The sequence below is a fragment of the Zonotrichia leucophrys genome, chromosome 7 (genome assembly GCF_028769735.1).
Source record: "Zonotrichia leucophrys gambelii isolate GWCS_2022_RI chromosome 7, RI_Zleu_2.0, whole genome shotgun sequence".
Lineage (NCBI taxonomy): Eukaryota > Metazoa > Chordata > Aves > Passeriformes > Passerellidae > Zonotrichia > Zonotrichia leucophrys.
Window position 1 is genome coordinate 16,886,013 of NC_088177.1, and position 19,786 is coordinate 16,905,798.

Here is a 19,786-nt window from a genome sequence, read left to right on the forward strand (position 1 = left end):
TTGCTCACTCCCTTCTTTGCTGGTTCCCCTGATTGGGCAATGCAAATCAGCAAATCAGCTGTCCCTCCTCATTTCATCAGGGCAATGCAAATCACCTGGGCTCCTCATTCCATCTGAAGTTCACTATCTACAGCTGGTGCCAACGAGCCAAACCTCCCATGGTCCCTCATCTGAAGGATTTCACAAAGCACACCCAAACTATAAAAGAACCAGCAACAACACAGCTATGTTGCTCAGTCTTCTGGATTTCTGTGGTGGAAGGAGCATCTCGTGTCTTCTAAAGGTATTGTTGTGCTGTGGTTTTGTGTACCTGGTGTTTTTTATGCGCTGTTTTCTGTATTGTGGTTTTTTTTTGGATCTGGTTTTGAGTTCAGTACTGCTACTTCATAAATTAGTTGTTTTATAATTTCTAGGTTTTGTGGTATAATGCTGAAAATACGAAAGTGTTGTTTTGCATTTTAAGAAAAATGGGGGAGTTTATTGTCCTTTGTCCAATGTGATTTAGAGAAGCTACATGGTGTGACTTATACACCCTGGAGTCTAGCCTAGCTCCAGCCTGATTGTTGAGTGAATTACAGAGTATTGTAAAGTACCTTTATGCTCATTTTAGGGTTTCCTGTCTGTCTTATAAAGTTATATATTACCTCTGTACTGGTAGTTCCTAGGCTGCTTCTTTTTTTGCTTCTGTGGCTGTGCCACCCCTCCCAAGGTCAGTGGTGAGAAGTAAATGTACATTATAGAGTAGGGTGTGTGGGGAGAGCTCCTCAGATGGGTTCTGTGCTCCCTAGTTCCACCTGGCCTCTGGGGGAAAGGGAGGTCATAGTGATCCCTTGAATTCTAGGTTTCACATTTTACAGATCCTGTACTGCATTATTATATAACTCTGAACTTCAAGTAAAGCGTTAGTGAGTTCTCCTCACAGTTTAGTCAGACAAAAGAATCCTTGTCTAGCCTGAGAACCAAGGACACCATTGCAGCTTCAGGCCCAGATAGTGTAAATAGCAGTGAATTGAGGCGAGCAGTCTGGGAGGATGGGACTGCATCCCTGAAGCTGTAATTGGACAATTAACCCCAATATGGAAATGGACCAAAACTTATAGAATTGTGAAAACTCATGACCAGTCGTTCATCTTGGATGTAGCCTCAGCCAGGCTCTTGTACTGCCCGAGGTGTATCCTTTGAAAGACCTTTAATAAACCCCTACTTTATTCCTTTAGCACTACCTGGCCTCTGTTCCAGGTGCCTCTTAAAGCATCAGTAGCAGAGCTCTGGAGGTTCTGTTTTATGCAGCTTTGAAGGTGAAATTGAGGTTCAAATCTAGGAGGTAGAGGGGAGATAAAATCTTCAAAGGTTATAACCAGACAGCAAAATTGATACAATTCTTGTGTCTGCTCCTTTCTGGTGGAATGCTTTACCTCATGGCTGTTCATGTGAATGGAATCCTTACCTGCTTAATGAATCTGTTGGTATTTGCTTGGCTGTTTTCCCCCTACACTTGTCTGCATGTGAATCACTCAGGTGATGCTGCTGCCAGATCCTGTGGCTATATTTAATAGTAAAAGCATGTGTTTTCTTAAGCTAATTATCTTTGCCACCCTTGAAATTGGGATTAAGTTTCTGCTTCTGAAAAAAGGTGTTTTAAACTTCACACTTCGGGGTTTGTTGCTGTTGTCATCGGGTTCTGTTTCGTTTTTCCCATGTAGCAACATAAGGATATTTTCTTTGTGAGGTAAAAGCAAGGCCCGTGGTGATTTTATCCAGTCAAATAGCAGGACTGTAGGTGGAAATATATGCTATATACAAGTGTGCTGAGAGGCACTGAGAGACTGCTGTAAACAAAGCTGCCAATATGTTGCATCTTGAACACTTCAACAATTATGTTGATTGGTTTTTTTCCCTTCTCTTTGTCTGACAGCACTCACAAGGGTTCATGATTTTTCACTGATAAAGCTCCTGAAACTTTCTTTTCATTTTTGTGAAAATACAGAATAAAGGCACATTTAAGACAGCATTTCAGAGAGCAGATGAGCTCCTAAGGGGCTTAGTTTCTTAGGGCTGGCAGATGATAAAGGAAGAAGCTTGTTTTGATGAAAGAGTTTGGAGAATCTGAATGAATAATGACAACTACTACATATAGAAGCAGGAATGTTTTTCTCTGGCTTTTGACCATGGATGAATATCTTAAAGCTTGTCATCAAGATAAGTAGTTTGAAACTGTATTAATGATTGAAGTGAAAGGAGGCTGTGGGAGGCAGAAGAGTAAGAAAAAGGGAATTCATACAGTGCTGTGGGTGGCTTTTTTCTTTTCAAGAGCTTCATAAAGCATAAAGGTGATAAATACAGGGTAAGGATGGAACAGTTGAAAGATTCTGGTGGAAAGAAGAAAATATGGTTTGACGTTAACAGAACATCCACAGAGCTGGGCTGAAGAGTAGGAGTATGCAGCACATCTGAATGGCACGAGCAACAATCTACCTTAATTTGAGCCTTTAGGCATGTGAAATCACATGAAAAATTGTGTTCCAAATATTGGGATAAATGGAGCCATAACTGAAAGAAAGCTGATAGGAAGAAGCAGATAGTGAAGGCAGCTAAGAATGGGAGCTGTAAAGTAACAAGAAAGGGTGGTGGAGGCAGATAATTGGCAAGCTGGAAATGGAGAAGTAAAAAAGTGTTTCACAAAGTATTTTTTTGTCATTAATTTTTTGTCACAGGGTGTATCAGAAAGGGGGAGTATTTTTTTTCTTTATGCCACTTGGCATTAGTAGAACTGGAGTGAACAACTCTGCTTTTCCACCAGTCCCACCAGGGAGAGAATCCAGCCTGACATAAGTGATCTATTTGGTTTTCATGTATCCTGTTCTCCCAGTGGACTTTCTTTGTGGAGTTGAACAAAACTAAGAGAAAAGTAAAGTGTACTACTGTCAGGATTGTGTTGGAAGAAGTAGAAAGCAGTGGGTTTGAGCTATTTCTGTGTGTAATTGTGTAGAAGGCAGAACTGTGTTTGGCTTATTGTAATGCTGTGGGTTTTTAATGCTAACTGTGTGTGACTTTTCCAATTTACTGTGATTTTTTTTCCCCCCTTTTCTTTCACATTTAGGCTTTCCTGTGTATTGTTCCCAAAGTTCTTTTCTTTCTTGCTTAGTGAAACTCTACCAGCTTGTATTTGTGGTTAAAGAGTATCATAAGCTACAAATCATCTTTAACCTTCTTTTCTGTCCTGAAGTGTAATTTCAACAATTAATGTATTTGTGCAATGGGAAGGAAGTAATGCAGCTGAAGTGACATTAAGAGGAAAAACTGCTGTTATTAAAGCTGCGATCAGGTTAAATTAGTATCTTCACAAATAACTGCTTTCATCTTTTGAGCCTCCTCATGTTAGAGTGAACTCTGACCACTCCCATATGTCAGAAATCTTTTCATTAACTCTTTTGGGGAGTATCAGCAAGCACACTGGAGCTTTTCCTTTAGCAATATGGTACAGAGGATTATCTACCAGGAATGTGAGTTTCTCTGCGGGCAGTTAAACTAAAAGCATATGCTAGTGTGAAAACCACAAGCAGGAGTTTGTTAATGATCTTTTATGGATGTGTTCAGAAAAAAAAATCCTATCACATCCTGCTATAATAAGGTCAGATTCTAGCTCTGTTTTGTATGTAAAAGGCTGTGAGGGAGGCTGGCTGACTACATTTGAAATCTTAAACCTGGTGGCAAGCGAGATGTTACATGGGCACTCATGACATGAGTTTAGAGGTCAAAAGGGACTATGAATATCAAATATTGAATGAATATGAATATCAGCTGCTTGGGCTTTCTGCTGTATATAAACCATAGAAATCTCACCCAGCAATTTGTGTGTGAGTCCCATCACTTCTAGTTAAGCTGGGATGCAATCTTTGGATGGTGACATAGATTCAAAACTTAACTTAATGAAGGATGAAGATCAAGCCTTGTTAAATTTAATGGGAAAGATAATATACCTGGATAACGAAGGCAGCATTCATTTCTTTAAGTTTGACATATGATGCTTCAGCCTTCAACAATCTGAAGAAGTGTTGGAGCAGCCTGTTTCCCTGAACAGTTCTAGTTTAATATGGCAATATTTACATGTTTACAGTGCTGTGCATCATCTGGGTTCATTGCCCATGAGGCATCTCCCAGCTCTGCCTCAGAGCTGCGCCCTTTGAAAGTGATCTTTGTTCATGAAGGCTGCATCGTCCCCAGTTTCAGAAAAACCTGCCTGGGATTGTTTGAAGGTGATTTTGCCTGTAGCTGGAGGCAGTAAAACACAGCTTTCAGCAGAGCCTCTTGTACTCCCTGCTTAAAAAGTCAGCTCTGTAGGTGCTCCAGGTGGATCAGACAGTTTGCTGATTTTCCCTTCCTAGGCAGGCTGCCTTTCAGCACCCTAAACTTTAGCTCTGTGTTTGCTGAGATTGTCCTTGATCCATTAGCATGACAATATGAATGTTGACAATCCTATTATTTGATAGGCTTCCAAACAAATATTCCAGGATTTCCAAGTTTTTTTCAGTCTTCAAAACTTGTCTTGGCTTATCCTGAACAGCAAAATCACAAAAGTTAGCAAAATTCTATGCAAGTGGAGGCATGAAAATGTTGGGGCATTGTACCTAACATTGCTTCCTGAGAGGTGATTCTGTGTGGCACAGTTGTGTGCAGCAGAATTTTAGGCGAAGTAATGACACATCTGGACTTGAGGTGCGCAGTAGGCATTTGAATCTCTTGCTGATGTCTCTATGTGACTGTGAAGTTTGTACATTTAACTATCAAAAAGGATTTGCTTAAAGACTTTTTGTCAGGGACTGCTCAATGTTACTGTGATGGAAGGAGAGTTCAGAACTCCATTGATTTTATGCAGCAGCTTTTAAACTCCCTTGATCATTATAACTACCCTGGAGGGTCAGTAATGCTTGGTTTGTTGTGTAATTCTTCACATTTGGCATCATGCACTGAAGCTTTTTAGCTTGCAGTCATAGTAAACTACACCTGTGAACTTGTGGAAAATACTAAATTCAAAATATGGTTTTGGCATGAAGGGTTGAAAAATGAGAATCAGCTAAAAAGTGAAAGGAAGCATTATAACAAGACTTGAAGTCATTTAAAATCTGCATCAAAATCTTTTCTCCAAGTGAACTTGAGAGTGTCAAACTGAAGCAAGTTTAATTCTAGGTGTGAAAATGGAGCATGAAGCATTCAGAAGGGAGCAGGTTCTGCTGACTTGAGAATGCTCCTGGAGTCCCCATATTTACAAAAGTTTTGCATTGCAGGGAATTGCAGGTACCCAATGGTAACTATCTGATTAAAAAAATTGTCTATATGCCATGTATGGTTTTTATCTAAACAGTTCTGTTATATTTCAAACTTGGAAATGAATTATATTTATTGAACAAGAACATCTTTTTGAGTGGGAGTACTCCATGTTCTGTGTTTGGGGTTTTTTTCTTACTCTCATTTCTTTTTACTTAGCAGGGTGGGGGGTGCTAATGTTACTGCTGAGTTTGTTAATTTAATAGAAGTTAGAGGCACAGTCACTCAGGCAACAACACATCATAAACAGCAAGACTGTAATAAACATATTGCTGTGTTAGGCATACATGGAAGCAAATGTGCAAATAACAATGCAGTGGGTGTATCCCTCACAGGCTGATGAGTTTTCTGTCAGAGCAATTAAAAACAAAAATCAATGGCAGACAGAAGGAAAAGAGGTGAATACAGGAACATCATCAGTGCTGATGAGCTTGTGTGGGAGCATGCTGCAGCCAGGTTGGGAGGTGTTCTCATAGGGAAGGTGCAGCTGGTTTTAGGGATGAGTCTGGCTCATGGAAGGGAGACTTGTATGAAGATTTGGAAGGGGCCAGCCTGCACTTGCTGCATTAACCCTCTATGTACAGCCAGCATGTTTGAGGACACGTGGAAGTGTCTTTGGGAAGGAACAGTGTGCTGTGCTCTCCAGCCGTGAGCTGTGGCTGCTCCCAGGCACTCCCAGGCTGGGCTGTGCTCTCTGTGCTGCGGCAGGCAGGAGCAGTGTGGGCGTTTTTGCAGCACAGGGGCTGCTGTCTCATTCCCCAGGCACAACACATGCACCTTTTGCTCTGTAGCTCAGGCGTGGGGGGAAGCAGCTTGCTCTGCCATCCCTGCCCTGGCAAATGGGAACAGCTCTAACTGTTAATTAGCAGGAGGACAGGTGAAAGATACCAGGCTAGAGAAGTGGTAAAGATCTAAATAAAGGTGTGTTTCCCCCATTTCTTGGTTTGGGACATTTATTCCTAAAGATCTGTATCATTAGCAGTATCTGAGAACAGACCACTTGATGCTGACAATCTTCCAGTGAGTCCTGAGAAACAGCAATGCTTGGTAATCCAGTTTGCTCCCAAGCTCTTGATTCATGGAAGGTGTTTTGGGCTCCATGTGAGCTCTGGCCTCCCACCTTCCTAAGAGGGAAGAGTGCTGTAGGTGTACAGTGAGAACAGGAGAGAGATGTCTGATTGCTAGAGATCTAATATAAAATTTCTAATTTGTAGGAAAAAACTGTGTGCATTTTCATAGTCTTAATGATTGAGTGTGAAGGTATTTTTAGTCTGAATAGAATATTTTTCAACACCACCTAATCCCACATTTTACTTTTGGAGTGCTGAACAAATGGAGCTAATGCTTAATGGAGAATCACTTTTCTTATTTTTGGCCTGTAAAAGGGAAGGCTGTCTTGTCACTATCTGTTAGCGGCTTGATTGAGCTATTTACTGTTTTGCTATATAACTTTGTATTGATCCAATGCTGGCACTGAGGAGGTGGTTTTCAGTGACATGGGTGACTCAGGCATAAAAATCCAGTGTCATTCCAGAGGCCCTTGCTGGCTGAGGAGCAATTGTGAGCTTTGCTGTCAGAAAGGCTCATTAGGGTTTTGCCCTTAGGATGCTGTACACATGGAATGTGTCCAGTGCAGCAGGGAATGTGGTGACCACCACACCATGGCAATAACTTGCTCCCAGCTGCTGTGCCTGGCTTCCAGCTATGAGTGCACCTTGCCTGTTTGCCCCTGAGCTGGTTCAGCAGCAGTGAGTGAGTTTGTACTGCCAAGCCCTGGCCCAGTAGCTGATCCCATCACAGATAGCCTGGGCTGTCCCTGCTGGAGCTGCACAGCTCACCAGGTTTGTCAGCCCCTGCTGAGGAAATGTGGGAATGTTCTATCTATTGCTGCTAATCATAGCCCTCTTTGGAGGTTTTCAGTGTTTGAAGGATGTAATGATAAAGGAAACTTGCTACAAGAGAAAGATTGTAAGGAAAATGATGCCACCACTATAACAATATAAATTCTGTGATGGGTTGCACCAGTGTAGTTCTTGATGTACTCTGTCTCAAATGTGGCTGTTTCTGCTGTGCTCCCATGGGAGGAACAGAAAAAAACAAACAAAATGTTATTTTAAACCACCAGGTGTCTAATTTGAGTGAAAAAGGAAAACTGAGGTGAACTCTCCCTGCTGCCTCAGAGCAGGGATGTGTGTGAGAGACAGCCCCATGCCAGGCACTGAGCCCTGCTGGCCTGGAGTGTGGTGTCACAACAGATGAGAGCAGGATCAGACCTGCAACAGAGAGCCTGTCTCAAATCCATGCTGTCACTTCAGACAGATAACCAGGAGATCTGTTCCTTTTTACATAGCACTCATTTAGCATGCCCCACCAATAAAATCTCATTGTCTGGTATTTAGTTAAGATGTATTTCTGTTTGTGTTTCAATTTGATAGATGTATTTCAATTACTAGTTCTAAGCAGCTCTGGAAAGATGTCCAGGTCCTCAAAACACTTAGAGATTTAACTCCCATTTTACCTGGAGGCTTCTTAAAAGTTTAGTGTGGGAAATAAAAGCTGGAGGTACAGAACAGCTTGGATTATTTTTGGTCCCAGTGTTTGCAGAATTGTAAGCTGTGTGAAAAATAGAAAGTATTGGCTAAAGAATAGGCAGCAGGAAACAAAACACCCTTTCAAACATCCTTCACTATGTTATTCTAACAATTATAAAAGGGAAAATAAAGCAAAACTGGTGTTTGAGTAAAGTTGTTTGGTGTTTTCCCTCTCTTTTTTTTTTTTTTTTTTTTTTTATTTTTTAATGTGTGTGAGTGCTTGCCTTGTACTGACCCAGCAGTTCAAGGGGATCCAGTGTGCTGTGACCCAGCCAGCAGTGCACCAGTTAAAGCCTTTGGGTTTTTCTGGGTAAACATAAATGTGATTCTTCTATCAAAGTAGATAATGTGTCTGTCATCCATACAAATAGCACAAATGCATCTTTGCTAAGCAACACTTAACAAGTTTCCTGTGTCATCCTCCTTTTATTTAGTACCTCTTACATTTGTTTTTCTTTCATCTCTGAAAGCACAGATCATTATGCTATTTCTTAGATGCTGATGTGAGAGCATCACTGTTGCTTGAAATTTATATCTTGGAATCAGTGAAATACTTTGCCATCCAAACACATCCATGTTTTTCTTACTGGTGCTGATCTTCTGAGTTTTTGTGTGGCTTCCTGAGGAAGGTGACTTTTAATGTTCCTGGCAGTGTTAGACTGAGAATTTCAGCTGAAAGAATTGCCTGTCATATTATCTGTTGAGGAAGTGCACAGGTTTGAGAAGAGCAGAAAAACCTGCTGACCAGGCCATGAAGCTGTCTCTTGCAAACAGGGTATGTCTTTCATTATTAATACAAAGGGAATTTATTTCTTGGCCTCTTCTATAGTATCTAGTCTTACTTAAGCAAGTACAACTATCAAACACAGAAAGCATTGAAAAAAAGAATTTGCTTTTCTAGAATTTTGTACGTTTATGTTAATTCAATAGAAATTTCAAAGGCTTTGTTCTAACATTAAGCATAAATTATTTTACCAATCTACTAGTGTGTGTATATACTTGTGTTAGTTCTAGAGATCTTGACATGCAAGGCATGGTTAAATTTAATATCATTATACTCAATAACTTCAGAAAAGCACAGTAAGTGTTAAAGGGAAGCATGTTGTTAGTAAGGCATATTTTGAAGATGTTACGTAGGGAAATACTTTACTATTCAGTCACTTAGTATTTCAGGTGTATCTTGGAATATGGCTTTTCAAGAAATAAAATTATTCCTACAAAGTTAGCTTTGACAAATATTTCGCTCTTTTTCAAAGGCTCTGTTAAAGTTCAGCTCTACCAGTAGTTTTCATTTGGCTCTACCATAGACTTGCAGGTATGCTGTCTAATGGTGTGAAAGGTTTCCAAGAAAGTTTAAAAAATCTTGCCCAGTAATATGGCAGCTTTTTCATTTAAAGAACTACTATAAAAGAGTTTAATTTTTTTGTGATACATAAGTATTTTTCTTTGTTAAAACACATGCTGGTTTAAGTTTATGTTAAAATGTGAAGGAAATGCATTACTTTCCAGCCCAGGTCACTTAGTAATGTTCTCAACCTTCTTATGGCTGGAAGATCTAAATAAAAAGTCATTTTTCTTTCAGCATGGAGCAAGTTGGTTTTCTCCTGAAGTATTTTGAAACCTATCAGAGACTGGAGGGTGCTCATTGCTGGGTAGCAGCAGTGCCCAAACCTCCTCTGGCTCTCAAACAGGGGAGGTGACACTGACTCACTTCGGAGACAAAATCTGAGCTCTCACTGGTGTTTTCTTCAGCCACCTCTGCTCTTGCTTTCTCCTGCTGAAAAGAAAAATTTGTCATCCTAATTAGGCAAGCCATGCTTCAGGCTCTTCCTTGTTAGCCCACTGCTTTCTGTCCTGATGCCTCTGTGCTTTGGAAGAGCTGGGAATGTTCCATTTCAACTAGAAGAAATATTAAGATTAGCCTCATTCTGGGATCTGCTTGTAAGTCTTTAAATGCTTTGCTAGGTTAATTTGTCCTCTTCCAGGGGCACAACTAGTACTCTGCCTGGGCAGGAAAGCTGGGGCATTTCTGCCCAGGGAAAAAGAAATTTGGTGCTCCTTTGTCAGTGCTGGCTCAACGAAGAGCTCTTGTTGGCTCTTGGGCTCTGCTGCATCCCTTTCTTTACTATCCAGATACAAAATCTACCTGCAGGAGAGGGCACAATCTGAGGAATCCTCTTCTCCAGCCCAGTAATAAGTGTGGAGGTACCCACTGCCTTGTTTTGAAGATCTGTTATAGGTTTTGTTTGAGGGTTTTTTCCCTTTTTAAGAGCTGGAAACCCTGCTTATAATTCAAGTTGCTGGTACATCTGACAGAAGATGGATATGAAACCCTATTACCAATCTATAAACAATTAAATAACACTGTATTGTGACACTATGGCATTCTGTCTGCATTACCTGCTGTTAGATATTAATTCAGAATGAAGGAAAGCAACCTGGAAAAATGAAAACATGCAGATTTGGTGCAAACACATTGGTAGATTTAACAAAACCCAATTTACTAAAGCAGAGCCCATGTCTCCTATGCTTGTAACAATAATGTGGATTTATTTTTCTCAAGAGTCTCACATTAGACTTATTTAGAAGGGAAAATAATTAATGGGATCCTAATAATTTGTAATGTTACCTAAAATAAGCTATCACCTTATCACTACAAAACCTATTTATTTTCTTCACACACATTAAACCTCTTTTCAATAAGAGAGTCACACTTCCAGTAATGTTTACCTGAAACCTTTGGAGGCATGAAGGTAAGGTTCAGGAGGAAGACAGTTCAAAACAAAAGCAGCTTTAATCTGTTTTGTTTCTGTCATCGGAGAGCAGTGTGGCAGTGGGTGGCTGGCACAGATGCATCTGCTGGTGTAGGAGCCACCAGGTTCCTTTGTGCCCAAAGTCATTTGCTCTCAACTGCTCAGCACTTACAGGAGCCCTGACAGTTCTTTATCCCCCTTCATTGTGGTAGGATGAAAATAATAACCCAACCTCCATGTTGGACATGGGACTTGAGAACCTAAAAACTACTCCGAAAACCTTTGTCACTGCATTTATAAATTCCTGATACTGCTGTGTCCTAGGCTTGCCATTCAGCTGGCTGTGTCCTTCCTCTCCCATGGACACCCCTGAGCTTTCAGTAAAGCCTTCCTCTCTTGGCAGCCAGGTCAATCCCATGGGCCAAGCTCTAAAAGAAGTTGTCATTGGGAGTTTACCAATGGTAAAGAGGAAGTTGGAAAAACAATTGCCATCCCTTGTTGTGCTTCAAAGAAAGGTATAGCTGCCCCAGTCCTATCTAATACTGAGGAGTGTGATCTATTTAAAGTGCAGCCTGTGATGTTCTTCCCTGGGTGTGAAGGTCTGGGACAGCTCTCCAGCTGGTGGGAGCTGGCGCTGCCTCACTTGCTCAGGCAGGGCTGTGCAGATTTGCTGCAGCTGAGGAGGAAAACAGCTCTGCAGTTGGAATGTGCTTTCTCATGTACAGAAATAGCTGATTCTAGTCCCAAGTTACGAGTGCAAGCTGAAGCGTGGAAAGACATTTCTTTTCTCCTTTTGACAAGGTTTCCTGCATGTTTAGAGCAGAATAAAGTGGCTTTGTTGTCTTATTTCAGTAAGTGCTCTGGTATGTTCATGCAACCCAGCCTAGGTGGGGAGGGGTTGGTTGGAGCTCTCCAGTGGGAAACCTTGCCTGGCTATCTCCAGGCAGAAAATTTCTAAGCTGAGCACAACGACCAGAGTAAGATAAATCAAGTGGCCCAGTTCTTCTTAAACACTAAAAGGAGGACAACAGAAAGCAGTTTATTTTTTGTGCTGTATGCAGCTCAAAATTTATCACTTAAAGATATAATGAGGAGAGTGGGCTGGGGAAGGCTATCCCCTCCCTGCAGGCAGGCGCAGGATGATTTGATGCGTGGCACTCTGTTCTCCAGACCCCCTGCAGCAAATTGATTGTTTCTTGGCTGTTCACTGGTTTTCCACCTTGTCACCTTCCTTAGGTTTTCATCTGCTGTGCTGTCAGTGGCAGCCTCCTTCCATGATTTACTGGGAGCAGGCAAGGTGGTAACTTTCACACCCAATACATCTATGCTATCTCCCTGAGAATCCCTTGCACCTCACTTGTCTGTAATGGAAGCCACCAGTTGTTTTCTGAAATGCTCAAAGCTTCTTTATTTGTTCAAGTCTGCCCTTTACTGATAAATAGCCAAGTTGTAAATAACAATTTAAGCATTGTTTTCCCTTCACTTTTATTGCTCCTGGTGACTTGTATACCCTTCAGCAGATATGCTCGTCCTGAATGGTATTAGACAGTAGTTAAATTTTTGGCTAATGGAAAACCAAAGAAAATACCACACTAGTAAAATTAATTCTATTTTTCTCATAATCCAAAGGAATCTAGCAATATAGCTGTCCAGGGCCTGACATAATGTCTAGCTGAAAGTGTTTGTGCTGGGTTTTGCATGGTGTTATTATGGCTTAACTACACTCCAAAGTCTTTGACATTGCTTGAGAGACGGGAAATAAAAAGGCTCATTGACAACAAAGACCTTCAGGAAAGCAAAAAGTTAGCATGAAATCTATAATCTAGAAGGCAATTTTTCAGGTTGAAAAATAGGAAAAAAGGTAAAAGGGGGAGGAGAGTGTAACTTTGAAACTATACTGAGATCCGGGTGGCACCGTTTAGCTTTAGAGACGCACATGTTGTGAAATCAGGAACTTAGGAGCAGCTGTTGTATCTGAACTGGTGTTGGCTACAACACAACTTGAGCATCATCAAATGGATTGTTGAGCTCTCTTTCTTTCATGGGGTTTAATATTGTATCTTAGTGGTGAAAGACAGTTAAAAAGCCTCATATGCAGGTATTAGGGAGCACTGCAAGCAGAAACACTTGCAGAATATCACTTCCAGCATCTTGATTCAGTAATCTCTCAGTAAGGTTTATTCAGCCTCCATGTCCTGATTCAGTAATCTCTCAGTAAGGTTTATTCAGCCTCCATGTCCTGCCTCGCAAACAGAAGTGTTGTGTTTGACTCCCAAAGCAGTGTATCTGACTTAGTCCTGCCAAGATACAGAGCCACTGGGTGTTTTATTTCATTTTTCTTCATCTCTTCCCTCTCTTCTCTTCAGAGAGAAAGCAAGTTAGCTTCTCTCACTCTTATTCACAACATCTCAGAAATGTTCATACCTCACTCACTGTTTTTTTTGTACATAAGACAGCACACATTCATTGCTGTTGCAGCTACCATTGCTATCTCCCATTGCTTCCTCTTCCCTGTGTGCAAGCCACCTTTGCTGCTCTCAGATTTTCCAATATGCATTCCTGTGGTTTGTTGTCTATACTTGTACATCATTCAGAAGCATTGCTCAAGGCACAATCTTTGTAGGAAGCTTTCTGTGTCCTTTCGGGTTTAGCTCTGAGGTCCAAGCAGGCTGGGAGGGAAGGTGATGCTCTGGTACAAAAGTACAGGAAGGCAAAGCTGGACGTGTCCTAGGGTGATCCTGGCATGTGTACATCCAGCTGGATTTCAGTGAATTCCCAGAAGCTCTAGAGGGGCTCCCAGGAGCATCTGTGGGAGAAATAAATACCAGCTGACTCTTTAGGATGAAATTTGAGAAATACCTATGATTTGGTGCTGGCTATGGTATGTGTTTGAGGGCTGTTCAAAGAACCCTTGAGCCTTTTGTGGTTCTCCAGCACCTGAGCCCTCGGTGACTGTGTGTTAGTCTCTGGCACAGAGAGGAGAAGCAAACTGGGCATTTTGCTACCATTGGAGACACCCACTAAACCATTCACGAGGGAGATGCAGACCCTGAGCCTCTCCTGAAAGCAATTTTCACTTGGTGCTGTTCCCAGCATTAGAAATCCAAAGGTCTGTTCTGTGTATTTTATGCAAAGCAGATTGAAATCAACATCACACTTCATTTGGCTCCCAGCAGTTGAAGAGAGAAAACACATAGAAATATAAACATATTTATTTTGGAGTATTTTTCAACAGGGAAAATCAAGCACCTGAGGAAAGCAGTGGCTTTGGGCACTGGACACATTTAGGATAAGAAGTTACTACGTATTCCAAACTGCAATTTTTGCGGATTTGCAATAGGCAGTTACACACACACAATCTTCAATACCTCTGGGGTTTGAAAAGACAATGCAGTTTACTCCTTACCCATAAAGGGTTTACCACAGAGATGTTGTGACCCAAACTTCTACACTGTAAATTCCCCACTTCTCTTCACAGACAGTAGGATTTTCTGTCACATGCTCAGCAGTAAAGTACTTGCAGGAATTTCACAGATCTGTGCTAGTGCAAACCTCCCTGGCCATGTATTTGAAGGTGTTTGCTAATAACTTCTGTTAATTGTTACAAGACCTTCAAGTTCTAAAAAGGGGCACTAATGATTTGCAGCCTGTGAAACTCCATTTTACAAGAAAATGGCATTTCCCTTGTAAAGAGCTGAGAGCTCCTTCTCGGGGTGTTAAGTATGTGATACCCTAAAAGATCCATGCTGCTCCCTGCAGAGACAAAGCTGAGCAGTCTTCTGCTCATCCATTGCTACCAGTTTGCCAGTCATGTTCATCAGGGAGGAATTCTCTTTGGTCTTCCTGTTCTGGCTCAGATCTCTGTAGAAGATCCTGTTGGTCTTTGCATCCCTTGTCAGGCTCAGCTCCAGCTGTGCCTTGGCCTTCCTCACCTTTCCTGACTTTCCTCAGTGAAGTCACAGGAGGCACCTTCCTTCTGAAAAACATCTGTCACTGAGCTTTGTCCTTTTCATTTTCTCTGCCCTCCCCTGGCAGGTTCTGTTTTCTTGGTGAAATGCGTATTATTTCTGATAGCCCCTGTAATCGTGGTGATTTCATATGTCCTAAAATGTCTTGCAGAGGCTCTGTGCAAGTCCTGTCACCTCTTCCCTTCCTGCCTTGGTGTGACTGAGGCACTGCATGTGCAGAGTGCACTGCGGGTTGGTGTGTGCTGTTCCTGCCCCCAAGTGCAGAACAAACACTGACTGCAGAGGGCAGGTTCCAGGCTGCTGCTGTCTAATTTCACAGTCTGGTTTTTGTGGTGCATGACAAATTTCATCTTTGGGTTTTTATAGCTGTTAAGAGGCTTAGGTAATCAAAAGCAGTTGTTGAGCAGAACTTGTTTGATTCTGATAGAAGATCCTTGGGAAAGGCATCTATCATTTGTATTTGTATGAAGAGTACAGCATGGCTGTCTTCTGCTGGCTCCGTTCTCTGTGCCAGGTTCCTCTAGCCAGAGAAAGTGTTGCCACACCTCAGTTTTCTGGGATACAGCCAACTTCTACCAAACAACATCCTTGGCTAAACCTCCCATCTGCAGGGCAAAAATGCCTCAGCAGAGAGAGAACACCTCTGCTTTAAAGCACAGAGCAGATGCTGACCATTCTGTCAAGTACAGGTTTAGCCATTCAGGTGCGTTTTGGCTCTTGTAGGACCACAGCAGTAGCCACCAGCAGTGCTTGCTTAAAGCTGTGGGGATGGTTAGTCTTTTTTATTTTTTCTGTTTTGCTCCCCTCAGCGCTCTGTCACAACATCTCAGTCCCACCCTCTCGCACATCTGGCAGATAATAGCAACAACCTTGGTGCCAAATTGAAATCATAATGCTTTCCTCCTCTCTTGACTGCTTCAACTAAGCCACAATCTCCCAGGCTAAGTCACTTCCTACCTCCAGCTTGTCAGCACACGATGGTGCCTCACCAGCCAATCATTTTAACACAAAACAATCTTTGCAAATGGGACCTGTAGATTATTTTCACAGTGAAAATCATTAGCAAGGATAATTAACTAAGACTGTGGTGATGAATAGTGCTGCACTACTGATCAGTGTAATAAAGAACAGAAGCCACTAATTACAGATAGCAACCCTTGAAGCCAAGGAGAAATTTAATTTAACGTTGCTACACAGACTCCACACAGTCTAATGTAAGTTTGCAATTATCATAATACAGTCTTGCCACGGATGATGCTTCTGGGAGCATTCCAGGAACAAGGATGTGTGTCCATCAGAATAAAAGGGTTTGTGATCTGTCAAATACAGCATCCTGAGAGAACACATTAAAACTTCTGTATCTGACCAGGTGCTTGGCTTTTGTGGCCCCCAGATGGGTGCATGACTGGGATCCATTCCCATGAGCTCCAAAGGTCTCAGTATCTGTGCTGTTTTTAAAGTAGCACCCTGATGATGTCAGAGATGTTAGATGCACACTTTCTATTTAGAAACAGAAGGTATCACAAAAGGTCTGCTTCACCGTGTCAAGCACTCTTTTCACTTGGTATGTGCCACAGTTCAGCACATGTAAGTCATAGTCCTGGGCACCACAGAGGGATGGGAACCAAGCTCATGATCCCCATGTGCAAATACAGCAAACTGTGTCTGACCCTGGCTGTGCAGCAGCCTTCCGCTGCAGCTGGGTGTTGCATTTCAGACCCTGGAAGGGGCTGCATGAATTAAATGTGTGTGTTAGTCACCAAAGCAATGGGCTGCTTCCACAAATTAAGGCAAACCACATCTCCTGTCAGCTCTCCAGCCTTCCTTTCACATGCACTTGAGTAGCACGCTGGGGGAAGGAGAAAGCAATGGCGGTTGTTGGTTTTGCATCTCTTTGATCACAGGTTATAAAGCTTTTTAAGCCCCCTGCACATTATCTTTGATTACAGAATGCAGTGATTATGAATGGTGAATTCATAGCCCTGAATGTGTGCTGTCTTGTGTACAGATTAGCTTCACTTTAGGAACTGCAGGATTTGGAGCTACATGACCTGAGTGGAGGTGGAATAAGCAGGATTTTCTATAGCATAGCTGGTTTTTGACAGGAGTATTGAGCGCTCTGCTGTAACGCCCTCCAGTAAGGTAAAAACATCTTCAAGGAGATGGGAAGAATAAGGTACAATAATCCTTAAAGCACTTAAAGGCTGGATAAAATGAGGTGTGTAACAGTGTTCTCCATATCCAGTCTGTAATGGATGAGCATTAATATGTTTGTTATACAGACTGGAGGAAAGCTCTATATCTGAAAGGTGCTCAGAGAGTCATTTCAATAGCCAAGAGTTCACAAGGCTTTTTGAGGAGTCTTAAAATAAGGTGGGCAAATGCCTGTCAATAGTTGTGTGGATTAAAACCCTACAGCCTTGAGGTACAGGAAGGGACCATGTGGATTTGAGGCCCCTTTTAGGTCCATTCTGTATATTTTCCTGTAATTATTGTTCAGATAAGCAATAACTCTTTTTGCACCTGTTATGTAAACCTCCAGCATGTTTCAGGATTTCCATTTCTGCTTTCTCTAAGTTTGCTAGAAGTAAATATAACCCTGAAGCAGGGTGGGGTGACATATCTGGAAGTACAGGCTGAAGCAAAACTGGGGTAAATTAGATTAAAAGAAAAGCCTGTGAAAGCTTACCCAGCCAAATGGACATGGAGAATTGAGCTGAATTCTGTCCAGGTGTTGTGTGACCCTTGTGCTACTTCTGAGTGCTCTGTTTGCACTGAACATTTTGCATGTGATTTTATGCACTCCAATGCAGAGACTGGTAGTGGAGGCTCAGGAGCTGTCTGTTACTGTGTGGGGTTTTTTTTCAAAGCTATGTACAGAGGAACTAAACCTTTGGTGGCCCTATCTGAGCCTGAGGATCAGATATAAATTCAGCGTCAAGGCAGTGCGTCACCACTTGTGTTTGGCTTCCTTATTTAATCCGTATAACAAGTCAACAATCCTGCCCAAATGGGTGTGGGGAAGGAGAGAGTGCAGTGTTTGCATAACTCATCCCAGTTCTGTGCTTTCAGCAAGGTCTCCTTGGGCTGAGAGTGAAGATGGAGAAATTCCTCTAATCTTCACCTTTTTTGTTAATCTGAAAACATTGTTTCTGCAGACTCCTGCTTGCAGTGACACTTTTTGGAAGGCAGTTTTGGAGTGAATCTATAGGAGGAATAAAAATAGAATTCTAATAATGATCTCTGTCTAAAAACTGATAATTCAATTAACTCCCAGGGTTCATTTGAATGGGAAAGAATGAGTGTGGCTAGTCAAGAAAAGGTACAGCCTGATTAAACTATTACCATTGACATCATGTGGCATTAAGGTAATAATACAAATGAGCTTAGCCCTTGTTAGAACACGAAGAGAGCAAAAAGGTTGTGGTCTATGTCTGTGGAGATGTATCAGGATCAAAGGGAGAGCTACAATGCAAAAGGAGGTTAGTCCTCTACTGAATCTGAGATGTCAGCTCAGGCCTTTTACTTAAAACTTCTTATGGGTATTGGTTACTTGTGCAGCAAGAGAGCTACAGGTAAAGATTTGAGAAGTAACATTGCCATAATGAAAATGCAGGAGGGATCATGACTCCTATTTTGTTACTAATGATGGTATAAAAATAATAATTGCAGGCCAAAATATCTCTTTTGTCAGTAAAGATTTGTATGAGTTTTACTTTTCCCTTATCTGTAGCGATGTGAAGGAGGGAATTGAGATATCTTTAAATACTCAATTTATTTAGAACAGGTAATTAGGCTCATTCAGCTAAAAATAATCCTCCTTTCAGAAACTTGTTTTGAGATATTTAATGTTGCTGGAATGAGCTTGATTAATTGTAGCAAATTGTCAATCAAGTTGTTTCACTGAAGCAAAAATAACCTGTAGACTTCAGTCACTTCTGTTCTTTTCAATGGAGATTTTAACACCTGTCTTCAAAATCTGAATGATAGTGAAATATGTGGGTTTAGATGAAGAGTACTTAGATATTTCTGCCTGTAGAGGAAAAGACAGGCTAAAGTGTTTGGTGTGGATGATGGCAGAGGCATTGACCCAGGAACTTCTGAACTGACATGCAGAAAAGCATCAGAAGTTCTAAATTTGATTATATTGGCAAACTTGCACAATGTAGAAAGGAATTCAAGGTGAAATTATAAATTGACATCTTCCCTTATGCTTAATAGTATCAATTACCAAATAAAATGCATATCCCAATATAATCCTAGCAGAAGAGCACAGGTTATAAGGGATCAGAGCAGAGATGAAATTCACCAAAGGTACAAAGGTACATGTTGCAATGAATTTTCTTATTTATGAAAGAAGATAATGCCTAAATTTACCTCAAAGTGAAATATGCTCTGGCTAAATCTTAGTTTTCATAATGTCTTAGAGCAAGATTTTTAGTAAGGAGTGTGTAGGGGAGAAAACTGAGAAAATAAAACATTCAGGTAAATTCTGAGCAATGTCCTATGTGTGATGTTGTTTCCTTGAACATTTAAGAGCTGTTAAAAACAGTGTCTGGACTTTAAAATGAACCTGTTTCTAGCAGGTTCTTCTAACAGCCAAGAGGTTAAAGTCCCAAAAGATCTCCTTTTTAAGGAGACAGGACTTCTTTATTAGGAAGAGATGTTCTAGGGTCGTACCCCTCCATGGTTTGGGAAGGGTGGAAAAGGTAACAGATTTTGTGGTAACTGGTTATGATTTTATGATTATTTCATGGTCTTCTTCCTGGGTACTGATCAAGGTGCATTGTTAAGGAATCATAAGAAATATTGACGTAGATGGTGGGAGGGGAAAATGAGACTGCATAAATATGTTTTTATGGGGTAAAACATCATTTCAGCTCATTAGAAAGAAAATTTTTAAATGGGCACAGGAAGAGTGATCTGGTCCAGAAAGAGCTTCCAAACCCTGAGACTTGTGCCACCATCAGTAGCTCACACTTTGTGCTTGATGTGGCAAATTGGGGCAGGAAAAATGAACTGCTTTTTGTCTTGCATTAGTAGATTACCCCCAGCACATAATCAGGAAGCAGAAATATACAGTCCTTCCTCAACAAACATCCAGCAGAGCCACAAGGAAATGTGTAGATGTTACCTTGCTAGTACAGGT

At 41.4% G+C, this 19,786-nt stretch overlaps 1 long non-coding RNA gene across 1 annotated transcript in view; it reads left to right on the forward strand.

Moving 5' to 3' along the window:
• The first annotated feature begins 236 nt into the window (after positions 1-236).
• Positions 237-19,786, forward strand: part of LOC135450326 (uncharacterized) — a 62,098-nt gene continuing 42,548 nt past the window's right edge. Inside the window, exon 1 of the long non-coding RNA XR_010441028.1 lies at positions 237-283. This is a non-coding gene — a long non-coding RNA (uncharacterized LOC135450326). The remainder of the gene's footprint in view (positions 284-19,786) is intronic.